The sequence below is a fragment of the Schistocerca nitens genome, chromosome 5 (genome assembly GCF_023898315.1).
Source record: "Schistocerca nitens isolate TAMUIC-IGC-003100 chromosome 5, iqSchNite1.1, whole genome shotgun sequence".
In the NCBI taxonomy this organism is placed as follows: Eukaryota; Metazoa; Arthropoda; class Insecta; order Orthoptera; family Acrididae; genus Schistocerca; species Schistocerca nitens.
The window spans coordinates 367,432,380-367,454,776 of record NC_064618.1 but is presented as its reverse complement, the minus strand read 5'-3'; the positions used below and the strand labels follow the sequence as shown (position 1 = coordinate 367,454,776).

The following is a 22,397-nucleotide window of genomic DNA, read 5'->3' as shown; positions in this document are numbered from 1 at the left end:
GGAAACAGCAGGTGTAATAGAATTTAAGCGGTTAGCCTTGGGGTGTAGACGAGGAAAATTCCAAGGTCCCCATTCCAAGGTACCCATACCTCTTCCTGTTTTCTATTCCCCTTATTAACATTTAGTTAGACGTCTTCAGTTTTTCTGCATAATTTATAGCTTTTAGATTAAGTAGTAACGGACTGCGCAAACCGCTAGCAGAATTATCATTCCTTCAGTTGTTGCTGTAATTTCAAAAAACGTTATATACACAAATTGTGAATGACGTGATAATTGTATATATTTAATTTTTGTGATTTTCAGTCGTGCGGTAGCGTTCTCGCTTCCCACGCCCGGGTTCCCGGGTTCGATTCCCGGCGGGGTCAGGGATTTTCTCTGCCTCGTGATGGCTGGGTGTTGTGTGCTGTCCTTAGGTTAGTTAGGTTTAAGTAGTTCTAAGTTCTAGGGGACTGATGACCATAGATGTTAAGTCCCATAGTGCTCAGAGCCATTTTTTTGTGATTTTCATTGTTAGTTTTATACGTTATCGAATTTAGGGATCGTCATCGATCTAGACGGCGGATCATAAATTTTCTGAAGCAAGTAAATAATAAATATTTGTCACGATATTGGCAATATGTAAATAACAGAAAAATACAGGTGCTGATCCGACAACGAAATACACACATCAAATAAAAAGTTTTTCATCAACCCGGTTCCTAGAACTCCTGAAGTTAGACGTTGACTGTGGATATTGTATCACAGACACAGTCCCTTAGACTGTTCAGAGATGTCACCAACTCCCCGCCCCACTCCCCCAAAGTTGTAAACAACCATGCATGAGCAGCGCCTATTAGACGGGGGGGGGGGGGGGGGTCCGACAGCCGATCAGTTCCAGTCATTCCACCAGGAAGGAGGTACACGGCTCGTGTTGTCTGTAGTTCAACCATTCCTTGATTGTCAATGCCACGGTTTGATCATGTCCGCATTGTTACTTTGTGCCAAGAAGGGCTCTCAACAAGGGAAGCGTCCACGTGTCTCGGAGTGAATCAAACCGATGTTGTTCGGACATGGAGGAGATGGAGAGAGACAGGAACTGTCGATGACATGCCTCGCTCAGGCCGCCCATGGGCTACTACTGCAGTGGATGACCGCTACCTACGGACTATGGCTCGGAGGAACCCCGACAGCAACGCCACCATGTTGACTGATGCTTTTCATGTAGCCACAAGATGTCGTGTTACGACTCAAACTGTGCGCAATAGGCTGCATGATGCGCAACTTCACTCTCGACGTCCATGGCTAGGTCCATCTTTGCAACCACGACACCACGCAGCGCGGTACAGATGGGCCCAACAACTTGCCGAACGGACCGCTCAGGATTGGCATTAAGTTCTCTTCACCGATGAGTGTCGCATATGCCTTCAACCAGACAATCGTCGGAGACGTGTTTGGAGGCAACCCGGTCTGGCTGAACGCCTTAGACACACTGTCCAGCGAGTGCAGCAAGGTGAAGGTTCCCTGCTGTTTTGCGGTGGCATTATGTGGGGCCGACGTACGCCGCTGGTGGTCATGGAAGGCGCTGTAACAGTTGTACGATACGTGAATGCCGTCCTTCGGCCGATAGTGCAACCATATTGGCAGCATATTGGCGAGGCATTCGTCTTCATGGACGACAATTCGCGCCCCCATCGTGCACATCTTCTGAATAACGCCGTTCAGGATAACGAAGCACATGGCCAGCATATTCTCCAGACATGAACCCTATCGAAGATGCCTGGGATAGATTGAAAAGGGCTGTTTATGGACGACATGACCCACCAACCACTCTGAGGAATCTATGCCGAATCACTGTTGAGGAGTGGTTCAATTTGGACCTTGTGGAACTTGTGGATAGTACGCCATGACGAATACAGGTATGCATCAATACAAGAGGACGTGGTACTGGGTATTAGAGGTACCGGTGTGTACAGCAGTCTCGACCACCACCTCTGAAGGCCTCGCTGTATGGTGGTACAACATGCAGTGTGTTGTTTTCATGAGCAATAAAAAGGGTGGAATTGGCGTTTATGTTGATCTCTATTCAAATTTTCTGTACAAGTTCCAGAACTCTCGGAACCGAGGTGATGCAAAATCTTTTTTGATGTGTGTATGTTTGAAACTAGCTCAGGAAGAGGTATTAAACATTTTAAGGACATTAGCTCAAGGATCATTTCTGCAGTATTAGAAAAATTCTAATGTGCTGGATAAAGATTAACACAATCACACGTAGGACTTCGGAACTACATAAAAATTAGAGATATTAGAAGTAGCAAAGAATAGTTATCAAAAATCGAGCATATTTGTGAAGTATTCTAAGGAAAAGCAGGCAGCCATGTGAAAGAATAAGTATACCAGAAATGCAAGGCTGAAGATGCAACAGCCGGGCTAATATGGAGGTCCGTTTTACACATATACTTGAAGGTGTTCGTCCTCAAGCGGGTGATTCGGAACAAGATGACGAGCGTCAGTTATTGATCGTGTGGCCATATATGCGATATCCAATATGATTTACGTACTCTAGCATGCGCCGTAGGTGTAATCATATACTAACTACGATAATAAATGATATGCCTGCTATTCTGTTATACATGACACGGATGGAAAAAATTGTAACATTCGTATCACTGCTGAAAATTCTGAGATACCTCCTTCTTATGTTTGTGTTAATGTAGGTATAGAGCCTGAGCACACTGTCGGACGTTATAAAAGGAAAATTTCTTAAAATGACTGTTTTCGACACAGTAACTGAAAATGGGGATGATAAATATCACTAGCGCAGACAATCATGACCTAAAAAAGCAATGCACACCTTTGGATGCAGCAGCGCAGTTTTCATTGCCCCCAATGATTTTTTAGCATAGTACCCTGTACCTTCTTCCATCCACCCATCCCGGAATTTGTGGACACCTACCTGCCACTCCGACCTTCGCTACTGCGACCGCTGACCCATCAGACCGGCCTCGCACGACCTTCGACCTATCGATATGAATGACTGCCGCAGATTCAGCGGTGAACGCTTCCGATTGCCGTCACATCGAGCAACTGCGTTGCACTAGCTCACATTCATTCGTTTCTTCGTGTTTTCCTTTTTTTTGTTTCTGAAACTTGTAAGCCGGTAACATTAATGAATAGCCAAATGCAGTGTTTGGGGTCTACTCCACATTTCAGTGTACGAGATAATGGAGTTAAAGAGAAAGTATTGCTTTACGTTATGTTTTCGTAGCGATTTCGACAGTTGCTGTAAACAATTTTTCTTTTCCGGATGATTTAGATACGCATGTACAGGGTGTAAAGTTTAAGTTAACAAACCAGAATAACTCGAAAGCCGCGCGGGATTAGCCGAGCGGTCTAGAGCGCTGCAGTCATGGACTGTGCGGCTGGTCCCGGCGGAGGTTCGAGTCCTCCTGCGGGCATGGGTGTGCGTGTTTGTCCTTAGGATAATTTAGATTAAGTTGTGTGTAAGCTTAGGGACTGGTGACCTTAGCAGTTAAGTCCCTTAAGATTTCACACACACACACACACACACACACACACACACACACATTTGAATAAAAATAAGCTTCACACGAAAAAATGTGTAGGATCCAAAGTTGATTATTTTCGAGGGGGACATCTGCTGGTGCTAAAATTAGCCCGCTACCCCAACCCCCCGGGGGTGTGGCGGGAGGCAACTTTAAAATTTCTTATGGGAACCCCACTTTTTATTGCAGAATCAGATTCTACATTAAAAACTACGTACATTTTGTCTCAAACATTTGTTTTGATTCTTGGCAGTTGGCACTGTAATTCAAGAAAATCCATGTTCTCATTTTTGCGTGAAAAATGGTTACGGATAAATAAAAAATACTTATTTAAATAAGTATTGGTTGGTTAGTTAGTTAGCTTGTCAGATGATTTGTTTGATAATTAAAAGTTGAGTGGCCTCATGACCACGAAACAAACAAAATTTATCCGAATCTGCGGAAAAAATTAATATTCGGGTCAACATTTGTAAAACTCTAATTCCTCTCTCTCAAACCCCACCCCATTTTCCTCGCAAAAATGAGAACATGGATTTTCTTGAATTACAGCGTCAACTACCAAGAATCAAAACAAATGTTTAAGACAAAATGTACGTAGTTTTTTATGTAGAATCTGATTCTGCAATAAAAAATGGGGGTTCCCATTTGAAATTATGAAGTTGCCTCTCACCCCACCCCCAGGGGATCCGGGGTGGCGGTCTAATTTTAGCACCAGCAGATGTCCCCCTCGAAAATAATCAGCTTTGGATTCTACACATTTTTTCATGTGAAGCTTATTTTTCGAGCTATTCTGGTTTGTCAACTTAAAATTTACACCCTGTATATACTATTGTAGAGAGCTGCATCAAACCAGGTTTCGAATTGAAGACTACAAGACCACGAAATTTTATTTTGGACTGTGTGACTATAATATTACCTCTTTTGCACCGTATATTTCCATCGTTGGTTTCCAGAATTCATATTACCCACTTTCACATGGCTATAGATTTGTGTTCGACATTGTGTGATAGCCAGCTTGTATGCGCAGTCTCAAGTAAACTTGTGCAGCATTACCGCCATTGCAGACTAATAATTAAGGAATGGATAGCTTCACTCGGTTCTAGAGATATAACAATATAAAAATATCGTTATAGTCATCGGTACTTGTGAAACATCCATAAATATCAGCGCACACTCCACTGCAGAGTGAAAATCTCATTCTGGCTGCATCCATAAATACTTTATAAATGAATTCTGTTATAGCGGTTGAACAGTCCATAAATCGAGAATATGCCTGGATTCTGTACAAATACTTGTCGTTTTTGGAAAAGATCTGGACATGTTTCACTAGACGGTGGAGGTACTCCAGACAAAGCGGATAAAAACTGAATGTAATAAATTAGCATTATTCAAAATCGTGTCTTAAGTCTCAGTTTGTAGCCTAATTTTGGTAGATGGTAAGTGTGCAAATGAGATTACATCTTTCTTTCAGCGAGTTGAAGCATTCGCTGGATACCTTGAAAATGAAACAGAACGCCGTTCTGAATAGAACCAACAAGTTACAAGCACCGTTACGAATAAAAATGCAAGTCTAACTTTACCGACATTTGTTGCCTTAGGCGTTACTACAAGTATTAAATCGCTAGCATATGACTTCCGTACATTCACCGTGCGTAAATGGTTGCTTTTTCAACAACAAATTCAAGACGCGGCACTGGAAACGTAGTAGAAATATGAAAAACGCGTTTTAATTCATGTACACACTCTAAAGCAAATGACATCTCTGGGGTGCTCTTCGTATTTCCAGAAGAAGACTCTGAAAGAAAATTTTCGATTAAACCAAGTTTCAAGCGTCCGTAAAGTTGGTTAAGATGGTAAGAAAAGAAATGGGCTCGAACGAATGGATGGCTTGGTGACTGATTCGAAATCGGAAGGACTGAGTTCCAAAGCCTCATCCGGCTATAGTGATTCACATTTTCCAAGGTTGTTTCAAGTCAGCTTAGTTAGATAGTGGAGGCGTGCTTCTGATAAGATCACAGTTGATTTCTTCCTCCGTCAATTTCCAACTAAGTTAGTGTTATGTCTCTAATAATTCCGCTGCTGAGGACAAATGAAGCTCTGATCTTCCATTCGCCCAAAAAAGATCTGAGACAGTCTTCACATAAATGTAAGGAAATTAAAATAAAGAAGTGGACAACATCTGAAATGCAGAAAGGAAGAGGAGCCACGGAGGTAGAAAGAATTATGGAACGATTAGAAGAGACCCCCAGGTAGAGTTAAAACGGAGACAGAAATAATACAAGGAAGAGCAGTATATTTCGTTCCGTCTTTATTTCATAAATGCGAGAGCGTCAGGGGCTGCTCATCGAACTCCTCTCTTTGACTTCGGTCTTCCGGCGGTGGCTGAATAAGTAAACAAAGCACTTCATATTCCTGGTCTTGGTCGTCCTCATACCCCCTATATGCAGAGCTGCAGAGTCAATTGGAGTTCCAAGACTGGCGAGCAAAGAGAGGCGTTGCGCATCACAGAGGGTTTTACGATTCAGATTCCGAGAGCGTTCCTTCCAAGAAGAATCAGCCAATATGTTACTTTCTCCGAAATACATCACAAGAGATGTCTACATCGGGAAAATCAGAATCATTTGAGATCGTATGTTTGGCACACAGCATTGTAGCGAAGTGAATGGATGGACTATGGGAAAACCGGAAAAAGAGGAGAGTGGAAGCAATAAAGGTTTAGTCCTATAGAAGGATGTTAAGTTTGCTAGCCTGATAAGAAATGACGTGGTTCTCCGCGGAATCGATGAAGGAAGGAATAAAGGAATAATTCGAAAGGAAGGGTCAAAATTATACGACCTGTGTTAAGACATAGGAATAACTTGCGTAATACGAGTACTAGAGAGAGCTGTATATGATTGGATCACATCCAACAAATACTGTGCTACTCTGAGATGATGAGGTTCCCAGAGGTGAGGAAGTCCTGTCGGACCTCATAAAACTAGTCAAAAGATTGGTAAAAACATAATACAAAATTTAAAAAAACTTGCATCTCTTTCGAACCAGACACATGGGGAACACAGACATATCCTGGCGTTCAGATTTTATCCATGACGCTGATGACGTTGGAAATCATCGAAAGCTCGAATTAGCCACCGAACTAGTTTAGCTTAGTAATCAAGAAATTTTTATCCACGCTGCACGCTGCTAGTTACACGCTTTCTTTACGACGTTTCAATTTTCACGAACATTAGCAGCATATGACAGTTGCACCAGGTTCACAAAATGTGCCAGATCATAATTTTCGTGGGCAATACTCTTAGTGATTGAGTTGTGTCGGTGTGCAGTCCGACAGTTCATTTCTCAAAGGCCCTTTGAATTAAAGAATCGACGGTCGTTCCTTCCATGCGAACGGGAAAAGGATCCAACTAGTGTGGTACCACAAACTGTAAGTCGGCTTGCGGAATACAGATGTAGATTTAGATTCACCACTAAATCAGTTGGTCCACACTAGCAAAACGCTTGAACAGGAAATGTAATCGACGCAACGAATGAGTCGGTGAGTATGTCGTGATTTCGACAGATAATTCTTTTTTAGTCTGACAGATCACGAGAGAAGAGCAGGATATAGCTAGTGCGATATGAGGCAGGTATTGAACGCCCTTGGCGAGAGTACAAGCAGCCATAAGCGTAAATCCTTCTCAATGGCACCAGATCGACGCTTTATAGACTGCCAGCCTAAAAGTGTTAAAGGCGTGGCCAGTTTTAATGACAGGCTAATTTGATGGCAGCTTCCGATACGGGCTACCGAACAGCGTTCCACGCGTACGCACCTGCGACGCTCGCACAAAACGTTCGCAGGAATCACGGCCGCACGCCGTTGATTCGCCGTTACTTTGTAAAAGCAAAGCGCGTAGCAAATTGTTATATCACGTGCCTATTTTGGAAATGAAGGAATGCTTTCAGATATATTTGTTTTTAATTAAGGGAAGCTTTCAAACGAGCCCTGTACCTCCCTTTTTTTTCTTTTTTTTTATCTGTCGCCGCTGGGGACCGGTGAGGTGGGCATTGTCAGGTGGGCGCCGTACGCCCGGAGGGGGCTGCGTTTTAATTAAAAGCAGCCTCGCTGAGTGACGTGGTGGGGGGGGGAGGGGAGTGGGGGCCGAGGTGGGGGGGGGGGGGGGTGATGTGCAGCGGGCAGCGGCTCGAAGCCAGGACTCGTCCCGCGGAGGAGCTGAGCTCTCTGCAGAAAAGAGAATGCACTTTAATAGGTGGGGGAAGGGATGGGGGGAGGGGAGGAGACGCACAACAGTAGCGCGGCCACGAAGTGGAAAGAAAGTCCCGTCAGGTTGCGGCGCTGCAGAGAGGGGCACCCCTGCCGCAGGGACAGGCCGACTTCCTATGCTCTGTTCATCGTAAATTTAATGCGGAAGTGAACACTGCGCTACTTATATCTCCCGCGTTTTTTTGGTACACCATTGGATTCTCCTTACTGCATCCAAACTAGTAGCGTCGCGTACAATTAGAAGGGTACATTCGTATTTATTTTCAGCCATAATGGCTATGTTTGTGAACCGTGACTGTGTGGGATAATTATTTATTTCAAGTTTCTGCTACCAGTCTCTTTTTATTTTATGAATAATCTAACATAATGCAACGCGTTTCGAACATGTTGTGTTCATCTTCAGGCGTTTATACATACATACATACATAGACAAATGTTACTTAAAAATAAACAGTCTTAGATTAATCTAGAACACTTTGTCCATTGTTTTTTACTGTAGCTGCTGGTGTGTCATTTGAGGGGAAGGAGGGGGCAGTTTAACACTCACCCTCATTCAAAGTGAATCACAATACAACACCTTGCTGTACAACTGGACATCTCTATTGCTAGTGCTGACACACTCTCCCACCATGCGTCACACCAATCTGCACACCAAGGAGTAATTCACAAAACTTCATTGGACTATTTTTTCTCATCCACCCAACAGCGTGGATCTTGTACCTTCCGCCTTTCATCTGTTTGGTCCAATGAGGATGCACTCTGCAGAAAGCAGTGCGTAGATGATGGGGAGGTTATCGATGCAGCAAGTCGTTTGCTCTGACGTCGGCCAGTAGAATGGTACCAGATGGGCATACAGGCCCTCAGTAAGGTGGCATTGAAAGGGCATTATGTTGAAAAAAAGGGTTCTGTAGTCTTTATTTACGCAAATTGAGTCAGTATCTCCATCCAGCGTATTCAATATTAGGTCCGGAGTCCAACTGACCTAGTACACAGTACTGCCACCAGAGGGCACTATTGTCCCTCCCATGACTTAAGCCAAGATGGCTGTCTGGAGGGGAAAATGGCGGGAACAGGATTCAATCTGTTCTGGGCTGCTGGAGAGAGGAAGGAGTGTACTTCATTTATTTTATAATATGATATATTGTCACAGTTGATAAAACCAACTTGCTTCAAAGGAAAAAAGTGTTCGTTCCTCAATGCTGCAGTACACCGATTTACCGAAGTTTGTATTGTTCACATTCATTAAGATTTTTTAATTGGTCATGGATTAATTTGCATCAGCCAACTTATAGTCGACAGACTGTATATGTCTGGGGAAATAATGCGCTTCACTGAACTGTCTGGGGTTTTCAAGTCTTTGCCCGCAGTTGGCCATTTAAGTGATGGCAAACCTAATCATGAGAGAGAGAGAGAGAGAGAGAGAGAGAGAGAGAGAGAGAGAGAGAGAGAGAGTCATGTGGAAATTTGAATTTGATGTTGGTGACATGTGTAGCACGTTATCTTCACTCCAAAAATCTCTGTTCTAATACAAACGAGTATCAAGAGCATGCGACACTCTATGCCTCTTCAGTAGCGTACCTGTCGCAGCACTGTGGCTTAGGACTTTGCAGGTCTGCTTTACCTGTGACGTCCGACTGATTGCCGGAAGCTTTTACCTGCTCGGCCGGCGGCGATTGATTCCAGCGCAGCGGTGTCAGGAGGCGAGTAAATTATTCCGGCCCGTAAAGAGTGTCATCCGCGGCCGGCGTCCCGAAGAATGGCGGGCCATCAGGAGCGGGCCAGGTGCTCCTGCTCGGCTTTACGGCGCCGGCCCCGCCCTTACGAGCTCATTAAAAGTTGGCCCGGGTCGTAGCGCTCCATCCCAATCTCGCCGCCTGATAAAGAATTTAGCAGCTGATCCGCCCCCGCCGGGCGCGCACGCCAGCCCGTTCTCGGTGCTGCCCGCCTCGAGGTACACGCGACATGTCGTGTCTTCTGCCTTTCATTTGTCGACGGCGGCCTAACAGCCCTCTGTCGCGGCGCCTCCCCAGGGACGTCTCGTACCTGTTGTGTCTTCGTTAACCGTCGCCGTTACAGCGCCTCCCTAAGTCTCAATTACCTCCCCTGTTCTGACGACGAAGGTTCCGTAACTCAGAGCCGTTGCTTCGGCTAATCTTTCCGCGAGTTCGTAATCTGTTGCTCCCGTCTCCGAAATTTGTTCCTTGTTCTCGAAAATTAGCTCACGCGGCACAGAGTAATTAGGTCAGAAATGGTTGGGAAGGAATATTGAAACTAGCGTCTATTTAAAGTACAGTGCCTGACAAAAAAAAGTGAAGCATCGAGAAGACAAGGTCGGTTGTCAGTGAACTTCGTTCACGTTCACACCATCGGTGAATAGGTAATGATTAGAGCTGTAGTTACGTATGGTAGGTACAACGGCCAACACATTCCATTAGAGTTGTTTGTACACTACTGGCCATTAAAATTGCTACACCACGAAGATGACGTGCCACAGACGTGAAATTTAACCGACAGGAAGAAGATGCTGTGATATGCAAATGACTAGCTTTTCAGAGCATTCACACAGGGTTGGCACCGGTGGCGACACCTACAACGTGCTGACATGAGGAAAGTTTCCAATTTCTCATACACAAACAGCAGTTGAGCGACGTTGCCCGGTGAAACGTTGTTGTGATGCCTCGTGAAAGGAGGAGAAATGCGTACCATCACGTTTCCGACTTTGATAAAGGTCGGATTGTAGCCAATCGCGATTGCGGTTTATGGTATCGCGACATTGCTGCTCGCGTTCGTCGAGATCCAACGACTGTTAGCAGAATATGGAATCGGTGGGTTCAGGAGGTTAATACGTAACGCCGTACTGGATCCCAACGGCCTCGTATCACTAGCAGTCGAGATGACAGGCATCTTATCCGCATGGCTGTAATGGATCGTGCAGCCACGTCTCGATCCCTGAGTCATCCGATGGGGACGTTTGCAAGACATCAAACATCTGCACGAACAGTTCGACGACGTTTGCAGCACCGAGCGAGGTGGCGCAGTGGTTAGCACACTGGACTCGCATTCGGGAGGACGACGGTTCAATCCCGTCTCCAGCCATCTTGATTTAGGTTTTCCGTGATTTCCCTAAATCGTTTCAGGCAAATGCCGGGATGGTTCCTTTGAAAGGGCACGGCCGATTTCCTTCCCAATCCTTCCCTAACCCGAGCTTGCGCTCCGTCTCTAATGACCTCGTTGTCGGCGGGACGTTAAACATTAACCACCACCACCGTTTGCAGCAGCAGCTCGGAGACCATGGCTGTGGTTACCCTTGACGCTGCATCTCAGACCGGAGCGCCTGCGACGGTGAACTCAACGATGAACCTGGGTGCACGAATGGCAAAACGTAATTTTTTCGGATGAATCCAGGTTCTGTTTACAGCATCATGATGGTCGCATCCGTGTTTGGCGACATCGCGGTGAACGCACATTGGAAGCGTGTATTCGTCATCGCCATACTGCCATATCACCCGGGGTGATGGTATGGGGTGCCATTGGTTACACGTGTCGGTCACCTCTTGTTCGCATTGACGGCACTTTGAACAGTGAACGTTACATTTCAGATGTGTTACGACCAGTGGCTCTACCCCTCATTCGATCCCTGCGAAACCCTACATTTCAGCAGGATAATGCACGACCGCATGTTGCAGGTCCTGTACGGGCCTTTCTGGATACAGAAAGTGTGCGACTGCTGACCTAGCCAGCACATTCTCCAGATCTCTCACCAATTGAAAACGTCTGGTCAATGGTGGCCGAGCAACTGGCTCGTCACAATACGCCAGTCACTACTGTTGATGAACTGTGGTATCGCGTTGAACCTGCATGGGCAGCTGTACCTGTACACGCCATCCAAGCTCTGTTTGACTCAATGCCCAGGAGTATCAAGGCCGTTATTACGGCTAGAGGTGGTTGTTCTGGGTACTGATTTCTCAGGATCTATGCACCCAAATTGCGTGAAAATGTAATCACATGTCAGTTCTAGTATAATATATTTGTCCAATGAATACCTGTTATCATCTGCATTTCTTCTTGGTGTAGGAATTTTAATGGCCTGTAGTGTATTTCTTAGGGTGTTTGTAGGCAGTGAACAGCGGCAGATGTTGAGTGGTCACTGTGAAAGACACGAAGGTGCCGTGTACTAGTCTGAGATGGCGTTATCAGCATCTGGCAGAGCTTAAAAGGGACCTCTTTGTGTTACAGAGCAAAGTCAAGCGCCAGCACGCCAGTCGGGAACGATAGAGAAGAGAGGGCTGTGACAAGATGTCAGCCAATCGCTCGCTGACCGACCCCTCTCCAGGACGACAACGCGTCCGCAGCGGCCCCTATGTGAAGAGGACATAAGCGTCGCGAACGACTGGTGACGGCCAGTTCTATACCTGCTTCAGGATTACCAATTTCAGTAGCAGCTTCAAGATTAGGCATTTGTATAGGAGTGTCAACTCTAGCCGCCTCACTTGTACTTTCTATGTAGCACAGACTTGAGAACTGTTTATACTGAAGAAGATTCATTAATTCGTATGTCGCCCTTGGGCAACGGCCTTGCCGCAGTGGATACACCGGTTCCCGTGAGATCACCGAAGTTAAGCGCTGTCGGGCGTGGCCGGCACTTGGATGGGTGACCATCCAGGCCTCCATGTTCTGTTGCCATTTTTCGGGGTGCACTCAGCCTCGTCATGCCACTTGAGGAGCTACTCGACCGAATAATAGCGGCTCCGATCAAAGAAAACCATCCTAACGACCGAGAGTGCGGTGTACTGACCACATGCCCCTCCTGTCCACATCCTTATATGAGGATGACACGGCGGTCGGATGGTCCCGATGGGCCACTTGTGGCCTGTAGACGGAGTGGTATGTCGCCCTTTCCTTGCGCCACATCTGTGTAATTGTAAAAGTTAAGTATTGTAATTTGCTTTTTGTAATAAAACTCATTAATACGATTCGTTGAATGTTTGTCTAGCGAACCGAGTACGCAGGGTTCCTAGACACTACACTCTGTAGGTCTCCATTTAACCGTCTGGGCGAATCACGCAATATCCAGATGGGTGGGCCATTCGGATGTGACAGTAACCACTTTTGACCACAATGACGAATGTATTGTGGACCAGGCATAGCTTATCATCTTCACATCCGCGGCTGGCATCTGAGGACACGTAATGGGCTCCTTGCAAGAGTCTATATCATTCTGCACCATTGGTCGGATGCTAGCGGCAGCCAGACTAGGGAATTACCGTCCCGTACTTAGGCTGCAGCTAACACCACAACATAAACTGTTGCATTCGGAGTGACGCCGTGGCCGGAAACCGTGGAATGTCGAAGAATGCCGCCCCATTGTGTTCAGTGGTGAACTGCGGTTCTGCATTACCTCAGATAGACAATGTCGGGAAGAGGTCCGGTACTTCCAATGTTTTGAGAGGCGCCGCGGTCTTATACCTGGCGCGATAGTGTGGGAAGTCACTGAGAATGATTTCAAGCCACGGCTGTTACTGATTAAGGGAACTATGACGGCACAACGGTACGTCTTGGACGCTTTTCGTCCTCGTGTCTTACCTGTCATGCAGAAGTATCGTGGTGCCATTTTTCAACATGACGGTGCTCGTACACACACGGCATGTGTGTATATGTACCGTCTGCGTGATGTTCAGGTGAAGCCCGCCCCCCCCCCCCCCCCTCCTTGCCGAGTTCTGTCCCCAGTAGAACATGTGTGGGACCAACTCGGATATCTACCCCGTCCCAGTGCCAGTATACAAGATATCAACGACCAGTTACAACAATTGCGGTTCAGCCTGCCTCAGAAGAGGATACAACAGTTTTATGACATCTTCCCCTGCAGAATTAGTGCGTGAATCCAAGCCAGAACGGGAGTATACATCGTACTGATAAGTGATCGCATACTACCAGGTTCTTTGTAAATTTGACTCTATTTTGTGATCACTGCAATAACATTATATACCTCTCAACCGGGAAGATTCATTTTGTTTCTCCTTCCTTTTTGGGTACTTCAGCTTTTTTTTTTTTTTTTTTTTTTTTTTTTCAGGGAATGTATTTTAAACAACTTACGAGAGTTCAGTCGGGTGGCGTCTTCGACAATATCCGATATGTCGACATTTATTTTATATATTTATTTGCTGCCATTTGCAAATGATCTGCCACCTTGTTGCTAAGACAGGTAGTACTTTCACAATACGAAATTGTACATGTACAGAATATGATACTTATTTGCTATTTCTTACTTTTAGAAAGGATTAACGCTCCATCATTTTCAAGATACACATGCAGTGAAAGAGCGCTTTTCAAGGAAATTATCCTCCGTTGGGCAGGCTACGCGAACCGAGTACCATAATACGGCATACGCAGAAAGACAAAACACCACACACGCATACGGCAAACAAGTGACACCATACAAACAAAGAGGACAAAGTCAAGAGTTATGAACTGTAAATGTCAACTACCAACGGGTTAGCAAGTAGCATTAAGTCTGTCTGTCTCTTGTTTGACCAGGGAGAGAGCAGGATTTCTAGAAGGTTTTAAGCAGAAAGATCAGACGTTGGTCATGCTTGGTTGTGCGGTGGCACTAGTTGTTTACAGCTGAGAGTTACCTTTCTGCGTATATTATATTACGGTTCATGGTCGGCGTAGCCCCGCCTACCGAGGGTTTAAATTTTCTTGCAGAGCACTCTCTCGCTGCATTTGTGCCTTGAATATGCTGGAGTGCTCACGTGTCAAGATATCGGGGGTTGTCGAAGACGTCACCCAACAGTGTTCCCGTAAGTTGTTTGGACGTTTTACCCATCGGGAGAAACTTAAGTTTATTTGTTTGAACATTAAGTAATAGACACGAATGAAACTGAACTTCTGGGTTACGTTAATTGTCAAGGATCTCAAGATATATCCTTATTTCACAAAATAGTTTTACGAAAAGTAGTCGTTACCTTTTAATGAAATGATCGTATGGCATTTACGGGGCGGGATATCCCCCTCGGGGTTCGGCCGCCGTATTGCAAGTCTTTTTAGTAGACGCCACTTTGGTGACTTACGTGTCAATGATGATGAAAGACACACAACAGCCAGTCCTCTGCCTGGAATCGAACCCGAGCCCCGTAGCGTGATAGGCGGTAACGCTGCCGCTGCGCTACGGAAGCGGACACATTTTAATTATCACCTTGAAAATATCAGGGTGCTACCATGGAACTTGGATGACGGTTTCATTCTATCTCTACATACTAATACTTCAATGCGACATTTTTCCAATGGCGGATGATTTCCCCGGGGTGTTGGATGCAGAGCGTATCTTGCTGTTAAAAGGACGAACCATTTCGCAAATCACCGCGTCGTCATTCTCTAAGTAGTTACCACGCTATGATTTTTTTCTTCTGAGGAAAGACGAACAAGTCACTAGATGCCATGTGAGAAGACTAAGGGGGAGAAAGCGAAATTTCATTACCCATCAAGCAGCAAGAATAGCTATATTCTGAAAAGAAAGAGCCAGGGCATCGTTGAGGACCAAATGCACTCCCTCTCATGCTTTCCAGTGGCGCTTCAGCTTGACGACTTCCCTTATCCTCGCCAGAAGGTTGTGGTAATATGCTCCTTACAACCATAACCCGGTACGACCACATAATAGCGATACCAAAAAACATTCTGCATCACCTTGTCCGATGACTGTATTGTCATCGCCTTTTTTGTCGATTGTCAGTCCACATGTTTCCAATTTTTGGTTTCTTCCTTTGTGTCGAGGTTGATGTGTCCTGAAACGCCTCGGTGCGGAAGAACTTACACCCATGTAGACAACAAACAATAAGTTTATTACTAACCATATAAATTCGCTCTTCTCCGTCCTGGAAAATTAATTAACAAGAACACAAGTAGACTGTTTCACATAGTGAGACGACAGTCTCTAAAGACAATTCCAGTGTCAAGCTAAGATGTTAAGGTCTGGGATGGCCCAGCTTTGAGAGGCCAAGTATAAGCGTAGGAAGGGTGAAGATTACTGGCGCCTCCAAGTAGCTCCGATATCGTGAGCGTTCTTGGAGATCGAGCTTGAGCTCCGACAGATGAACAGCTGGGTGCTGCCTGCATAAAGTCTGGAGCGTGCGCTTAGCGTAATGTCGGAGGTTGAGTGCACGCTCCAGATAAGCCGCTGTGTGCCGGTGTAAAGCCTGCGCTGAAATCATTGAGCGACGTCTTAAATAGGCAGGCAGAAGGATACCTGCGTGGAGCACATGACTTGGGGATGCAACCTAGTGCCGTGATTCCAGTACCACGGTCATTAATGCGAGCACTGCCGGCAGCAAGAATGGAGCCTCTTGAGGAAATACTGTGGACAACAAGCCAGGGTATTTTGGTCTGTTGCCAGACAGTTTTATATGCACGCAGTGCATACGCCGGCCAGTACTGATTTTCTGGTACGCAAACTGGTTTTGGTGGACGACTGGAACATTGCTACCTGTCGGACATGGGTGTATGTCTGGTAGCTGTATTGGTTGGTGTATAAGCACTCCGTCTTCAGGCCACAAGTGGCCCATCGGGACCATCCGACCGCCGTGTCATCCTCAGATAACTATGTGGACAGGAGGGGCGTGTGGTCAGCACACCGCACTCCCGGTCGTTAGGATGATTTTCTTTGACCGGAGCCGCTACTATTCGGTCGAGTAGCTTCTCAGTTGGCATCACGAGGCTGAGTGCACCACGAAAAATGGCAACAGCGCATGGCGGCCCGGCTGGTCACCCATCCAAGTTCCGGCCACGCCCGACAGCGCTTAACTTCGGTGATCTGGCGGGAAACGGTGTATCCGCTGCGGCAAGGCCGTTGCCCGGTAAGTGTATAGTGGTACTATAAAAGGGTTCATAGCGATGCGCCCAGACTCCGTGTTTGGTGATATGGCGTTCAAAGAAGTCATTTGGAGTGGCGTGACAAAGCTGTAATATTTCCGTTGCTGCCTGAGTTGGGCCGGTTTGCTGAATTGGTATGATCAATAGCGGAACCAAGTGGGCGGCTACCATTTCCATGTAAACAATGTTACGCATGATGTTGAAACTGATCCACGACTGATTTTTACTTTTGCCATTATCGCCTCGATTGTAGTACGTCGATCTTAGAGCACCAGGGCCTCCACTTCTCTTATGACTTCCGCTTCATCACAAAGAGATGGTCTGTCACTTGGTTCTCCGTCAATCATACTTATCAGGCCGCACTGGAAGCGTCTGCGCCCCTGGCCACCAAATGGTTCAAATGGCTCTGAGCACTATGGGACTCAACTTCTGAGGTCATTAGTCCCCTAGAACTTAGAACTAGTTAAACCTAACTAACCTAAGGACATCACACACATCCATGCCCGAGGCAGGATTCGAACCTGCAACCGTAGCGGTCTCGCGGTTCCAGACTGCAGCGCCTTGAACCGCACGGCCACTTCGGCCGGCCCCTGGCCACCATGTCATGTGGAAAGTAGGTGGTACTTTCCAATGCTTCTTTTCAGATAGCAACGAATTTTCAGCACGCAGATGGCAAGGAATTAAACGGGGGACATGTCGATACCAGGGCATAAAATCTTTGCCAATTTCATTCCGTGTACTTGACTGGATACTAACTATGCCTCGCAGATAGGCGCGTTAACATACGCAAATGTCAGCATTTGACATAGGGTGTGTAGCTGGGCTCAAAGAAGGCGGTTGAAATAATAGGCGAATGGCTCGACATTTGAACTGGAGCGATGCCACTATTCGATGATGACGGCAGAAATTGGTGACCCAGAGTTGAACATACCGACAAGAAGGAAGCGGTCGACCTAGAGAGACGACAGAAAGCGAGGACTGAGCAGTCAGCGGAGAGGCGCTCAGAGCCCCCGTATTCATGATTATCATCGTTCCGACGTGTAGCTGGTGCATCAGTAAGCACAAGAATCATTACTGTGCGACTTACAGAAAGGGAGCTGATGTTACGGAACCCATTGCGTCGACTGCCGTTGTCCTCTGCACACCATCTAGCCCGTTTGCAGTGGTGTCTAGCACATTCAGTATGGAATTTAATTGACTGGAGTAGAATTGTCTTCACTGATGAGTGCCGCTTCGAATTAAATTAGGGTGACCAGCGAAGACATGTCTGGAGACCACTGTCTGTCGCCCGCCATACACCCCGACAACCAGGAGTGTTGGGCTGGGGTGCCACTCCATTTCAGAGCAGGACGTGTTTGGTTGTCATCCACGGCACCGCCACAGCACAGCGGTAGCTCGACTATTACTTACGCCCCGTTTTATTGCCTTTCATGGCAAGCCATCCTGGCCTTATATTTTATCAAGATAACGCCCGCTTGCACTCGGTGAGAGTTTCTGCTACTTGTATTCAAGCTTGCCAAACCATAACGTGGCCAGCAAGGTCGCCGAATCTCTCCCCAATTCACAACCTTGGGAGCATTATGGGCAGGGCCCTCCAATCAGCTCGCCAGTTGGTCAGAATGTGACACGATATCTCCCACGAGGACATCCAACGACTCTATCAATTAATGCCAAGCCGAATAACTGCTTGCATAACGGCCAGAGATGAACCAAACGTTATTGACCTGTTCAATTTCTGAAGCGCTTTCTCGTGAATAAATCATCCAGCTTTTCTGAAACTGTAATCATTTGTTTATCTATACATGTACGCAACATCTACCGACTTTTGCAAGATGCGTCGTGTTTTTCTTTTCTTTCTTTGGGACATTTACAGTAAATAATTGTTCCAAGGAATTTAATTTAGGACGGGATTCGCGGAATTCGTCAACCAAATTTTACGCAAACGGAGAAAGCGGAACAGAATCCTCGGAAGGTCATTACGTGACGAGGAGCCGGACGAGTGTTGTGCGCCCGCAGGACACGGTTCGTCCATAGCGCTCTTAAGAGGAGTGGCCTCGGCCCGGCGGTAGTAACGTTTGTTTTCAAGTGTGGCTCCGCTGCCGTTACAAAAATATGGCCCGAGACTCCTTTTGCAGCAATTCTCTGTTTTACTGCTCGAGACGCAGACTTTAAAAACTGGAGCGTAAAAATTAATCCACATTTACTGCCCTGTAGTTTTCCGTCGCCACAAAACCACTGCGGGCGAAGAGGAAGTGTCCGCGGCACTGCTAGTTGTGCATAACCCTTAGACGGGACATAAAATCTTATGTTCCACACATTACCGCACTTCGCATTTAATGCGCAGTTTTCGCATCGAAACTTGCGTTTCTCTCTTTTCTCTGACAGTGTTGGGACTCACAACGATTCTGTTGGCTGTTACGTCGTTAGGTTCAAATGTACGTATGTGAAATCTTATGGGACTTAACTGCTAAGGTCGTCATTCCCTAAGCTTACACACTACTTAACCTAAATTATCCTAAAGACAAACACACACACCCATGCTCGAGGGAGGACTCGAACCTCCGCCGGGACCCGTCGTTAGGTGACACCGGTATTTAGGTTACAGCTCGTCAGCCACACCGGATTTATTTGTGACATAAGGGCAGTGTGTAGATGGGCACATTGTTGAGTGAGCCTTATTTTCTCGACAGTGGGCAGTCATGAATTATGAGCCACTGCTTAACATATCACTTCAGAGTTTCCACGTGTTAATGTTGAAATGAAATGCTGCCAACAATCTCGAGGAACATAAGAGCTGGCTTGTATGTCGACATGGAAGCGTTGTGCATACCGTTACTGAGTGAACTGTTTTAGTCACCGGAAGTGAAGCTTTTTCATATTCTCATGACGTGTTCATGAGCAAGAAATACCTAATTTTTATTTTCAGACTAAGTTACTTTTAGTGATGAAGCGGAGTTAAGTTGTGTGAACTTGCATATAATGCGCAGAGATCGCTTACGTTCAAATGGTTCAAATGGCTCTGAGCACTACGGGACTGAACTGCTGAGGTAATCAGTCCCCTAGAACTTAGAACTACTTAAACCTAACTAACCTAAGACGTCACACACACCCATGTCCGAGGCAGGATTCGAACCTGCGACCGTAGCGGTCGCACGGTTTCAGACTGTATCGCCTAGAACCGCTCGGCCACTCCGGCCGGCAATCGCTTAGGAAAACCAAACAAAAGAACGGAGGAAGATTATGGTTTTAACGTTCCATGAACTTCAAGATCATTAGAGAAGCTACGGAAGCTCGGATTGGGATATGAAAATACCCGTGTCCTATTCAAAGTAAAAATCCTGGCATTTGCCTTAAACATCTGCGGAAACAACGGGAACCTTAGATCTAAATGGCCGGACGGGGATTTGATCCTTTATCCTCTTTAATACGAGTCCAGTATCTTACTGCGCTACCTTTCTTGGTACCAAATAAATCTTTATTATGTGGAGAGCACGGGTTAACTACGTATAGCAAAGCAACATGGGCTGTTTTACGTTTACGTTCCATTTCATAACTCTCTACAATCACGGGGGAAATAACCTTAGTCTCGGGAGAACAGCACTGAAAGGAAAGAGAAGCATGGTGATAAAGACGGGTGACCATTAAAGAGGGCCGTTACGGCTAACTCGGAAATGGCTCCTGATCCTAGCGTGCACCTAGAGAATACGGTGCTAACGAAAATGACACAACGAGAATTGCATCAAGAAATTATTCATGGTACGCACACTACTGTCAAACATCGTGGAAACTAAATGAATGCAAAGGAGACACCTCGATAGCGCCAGGAGTTTAAATCATATCAACCGACTAACAGAAATATGTAATGCGGTCCGATTGGTTCACTTTACATAGTCCCCTAATGGAGGACGCTTTGAATTGCCGAAACACCAGCGAAAATGTAGGACTCCAGCCTTCCAGGCATCGCCCATGTTCTGTAATCGTTTTGGTGGTGATATTGTGGTTGTATGATCACTAGGAAAGGACAGGTTGTAACGTAGCATGTTGACACTTTTCCTTAATGAATCTTCCTACATTGGCATCTCATGTACCTATTGAAAGTTATTCTCAAATATGTATGTACAATCATTGTATTGCCTAATTTTTAATCTTTAGTTTTTCAACTGCATTTCCGTCTCAATATGTCACTTGGTACAGTGTTTTTTCGCAACAAGCTCTTCGAAAGTTGTTAGGCACTCAAAACTAGATTGCACAGCAAACTAAAGTGAATTGACACAACAAGCGTTCACCCATGGGATTAAACCATACTGTGAAAAAGCAAAATCATCCAGAACATAATAAGAAACTCATATTTTCCTTCACGTCCTGTATGGAGTAATAGTTCTAACCAGGTCAAAAAGCAATCCCAAAACAAACATCCTACTAAAGCGAACTTTGTCATCTGTAACAATTTTGGAATAACGAGTCAAAAATAAATAATAAAAGTCGGAATCACTAGCATTTTGTTCTTTGACATGTTTTTACATCAGGCATTAATTTCGATGTTTCGCATACAACTTTCATGCTAATATTTACGAGTTAAACACACACACACACACACACACACACACACACACACACACACACACAAACAAACAAACAAACAAACAATGTAACCAGGCACTATACCTTCAGTATTTCATTCACGTCACGTTTCAGAGGCTTTGATTCGTCATCAGGTAGCAGCAGGTATTCAGCTGAGGTGCACTGTTCCAGGCAAACCAATGATGTCGAAATAGTTAGAATGTTTTTAGATAGTCACTTTCACTGTTAAGTATTTTGGTTGATTTTGGTACTGATCTGGCGTACCTGCATCCTGGGTGTATTTATTCTTACTGATCCATCAAAAGCATTCTGCAATCAAAGTGATACACTTAAAACATTCTAGCTATTTCGACAGCGTTAGTTTCTCTGGAGCTCTGCTCATGGGCTAAATACCGGATGTGCTACCAGCAACGTTTCGAATTTTTTTTTAAAAAAATGGCATATAGCTTTATGAATGACTCCATGTTGCCTGCGACTGTTAAATTTTATTGTATTTTCTTTCGATTGTTCAATTTCTGCCTTCGATCGCTTTCAAGTATCTGAATAAATCTGTTGGCTCTTTGATCATAGCTCTTTGTTTTCAATAACGTATACTGTAACTGTGATACGCGTATGAATGTATCGATAGATAAATGTTCATTTAATCATAATTCTCTATTATAGTTCGATTATACCACACCACGAATGCACCGCAGTTATTTTTGTTGTAAGTTTTGTCTGTAACACTTCGAGTATAACGCCGATGTGAAATGGTTTCAATATTTTTCTTAAGTGTCATGTAATTTTGTATAGCCAAAAACATGTTATTTATTGTATTTTAATTTCGAAATTTCACTAGTGAGTAAAATAAAATATGTATTTTATACGCAGTTTGTAAAACAATTTTTACCATCGAAACTTCCTGGCAGACTAAAACTGTGTGCCGGACCGAGACTCGACCTCGGGACCTTTGCCTTTCGCGGGCAAGTAGAGCACTTTCCCGCGAAAGGCAAAGGTCCCGAGTTCGTGTCTCGATCCGGCACACAGTTTTAATCTGCCAGGAAGTTTCATATCAGCGCACACTCCGCTGTAGAGTGAAAATTTCATTCTAGAATTTTTACCATCGTTTGTAATTTTATGTAAATTTTTATTAAACCGGATTGTGTCGG

The 22,397-nt window shown here is 45.4% G+C and overlaps 1 protein-coding gene and 2 pseudogenes across 4 annotated transcripts in view; 1 reads left to right on the top strand and 2 right to left on the bottom strand.

The window, feature by feature from the left end:
- The window catches only part of LOC126259233 (irregular chiasm C-roughest protein), a 1,966,280-nt gene that overhangs the window by 50,726 nt on the left and 1,893,157 nt on the right, over positions 1-22,397 (bottom strand). The window lies entirely within an intron of this gene.
- LOC126261123 (5S ribosomal RNA) lies at positions 12,369-12,486 on the top strand (annotated as a pseudogene).
- LOC126261346 (5S ribosomal RNA) lies at positions 16,533-16,650 on the bottom strand (annotated as a pseudogene).